We start from the raw sequence: 2,239 nt of genomic DNA, 5'->3' as shown, positions 1-2,239 counted from the left end.
ATGTCTCTGCCTCTCTCTATGTGTGTCTCTGATAAATAAATACAATCTTTAAAAAAAAAGTCACAAGAATTTTTAGTTTCCTTTTGTGTTTATCTGTTTTGACATCAGGGTATAGTGGCCTCATAGATTGAGTTGAAAAATGTACATTTTCATCTACTTTTTTTCTTTCTTAAAGCCTTTACTTTGAAGCATAATGAAAAATCTTACAGGTATGCATGAAAAAGTAAGAGATGATTACAGTAAAAGTTAAGATAATCTAACTATAAAGCTTTAATGCCTGTCAGCTAGTGGAAGGTAAAGTTCTGAGCATGACATGTTGCAGGACTGAAAGGAATGGTAATTAATATTCCTCTCCTTCTTCAGTCTCCCCTTCAACAGAATCCATGCCAAACTCCTCATAATCCTCCTCAAGGGCTGCCATGTCCTCCTGGGCCACACAAAACTCTCCTTCCATGCCCTTACCCACATATCAGTGAACAAAGGTATGCTTGGGATACACCAGGTCAAATGTGTGATTCAGGCTATCCCAGGCCTTATTCAATGGCTGTGCTGTTGCATGGACCTGTGGCCAGGTCTCGACCAAGTACCAGGCGGAGGCTGGTAATTAACACCAACTTTAAAGCCAGTGGGGCACTAGTCCACAAACTGAATGCTGCACTTGGTCTTAATGGTGGCAATGGTGTCACTGACATCTTTGGGAACCATGTTGTCATGGTACAACAGGCATCAAGCCATGTATTTACTATGGCGAGGGTGACATTTCATCATCTATTTGGCTGGCTCAAGGAATGTATTGGTGATCTCTGCTACAGAAAGCTGATCATGATAAGCATATGTGGCCAGGGGAAGTGGACATGGGGATAGGGGACCAGATTGGTCTGAAATTCTGACCAATCAACATTGGTCAGATCAAAGATCAACATTCAGAGCTCCATCAAATCTGAGGGAAGCTATGATAAAGGACAATTTGATCTATCAACCTGTTTAGGTAGGGTGTTCAATATTGAGGTTTCTATGACAGATGTCTGAATGGCCTCAATGTCTACCATAAGGCACAGAATGCTCCAGAATGATGTGGTTAGAGAGGATGGAATTGCAAGGCTCAACTAGAACTGTGGAAACCTGCGAGGCTGGGTAAATGGTGAACTCCAGAATGGACTTCTTGCCAGAGTTGGCAGACAGGCATTCCATTAGCAGGGAGGTGAATCCAGAACCAGTTCCTCCTCCAAAGCCATGGAAAACCAAGAATCTTTATATAGACCTGTGGACTGGTTTTTTAAGTTGGTCCAAGACAAGGTCAATAATCTCTCTGCCAATGGTGTAGTCCTCTAGGGCACAGTTATTGACAGCATCTTCTTTGCCTGTGATGAGCTGCTCAGGATGGAAGAACTGGCAGTAGGTGTTACTGTGAACTTCATCATTGACCATTGGTTCCAAGTCTACAAACACTGCCTTGGACGCATGCTTGCCAGTACCTGTCTCACTGAAGAAGGTGATGAAGGAGTCATCTCCTGCTCCAATGGTCTTGTCACTTGGCATCTGGCTATTGGGTTAGATGCCCTGTCTCAGGCAATAGATCTCCCAGTAAGCATTGCCAATTTGGACACCAGCCTGGCCAATGGAGATGGAGATACACTCATGCATGTTGGATATGGATTAGCAGGTACAAGCTACAGGTCCCATTTATGGTCCTCAAACAAGTTAAGAGTCAAGCTAAGTAATACAGTTCCTCTTCATCTATTTTGTTTTGTTTTGGAGGAGTCTGTTAAGATTACACTTAGTTTTTCAAATTTTTTGTAGAATTCACTATTAAGGTCATGTGTACTTATATTTTTCTTTGTGGGAAGTCCTTAACAAATACCAATAAATTATTTTTTCCTTTCTGTTTCGATTGTATAATTTCTATTGATATATTTTAATTTTTTCTTCTGCTATCTCAAATATGTTGTTGATTTCTTTAGTAATTTTTTTTTATTTTGGATATAAAATTCTAGGAATTCTGGAATTTCAGTCTAAAATTTTTATTTGGTAATTATTTAATAATTTCTATCTGCTTATTAATGTTCTCTATTTTATGAAATATTTTTTATCATATTTCATATATTTTCTTTTTGTATGATTGCCTTTAGTTCTTTGAACATATTTAAAATAGCTTCTTAAAATATTTCATGTTAAGCCCATCACCTTGGCCCCTTCAAAAGAAGTTTCTACTGTATTCTTTTTTTCCTGTCAATGGGTC

General features: G+C 39.0%; 1 pseudogene; it reads right to left on the bottom strand.

Annotated features, from left to right (window-relative positions):
• Window positions 1-340: 340 nt before the first annotated feature.
• Window positions 341-1,644, bottom strand: LOC112921466 (tubulin alpha-1B chain-like; annotated as a pseudogene).
• Between the last annotated feature and the right edge of the window lie 595 nt (window positions 1,645-2,239).

The sequence above is a fragment of the Vulpes vulpes genome, chromosome 6, assembly GCF_048418805.1.
Source record: "Vulpes vulpes isolate BD-2025 chromosome 6, VulVul3, whole genome shotgun sequence".
Lineage (NCBI taxonomy): Eukaryota > Metazoa > Chordata > Mammalia > Carnivora > Canidae > Vulpes > Vulpes vulpes.
This window is presented reverse-complemented; position numbering and strand designations above follow the sequence as displayed.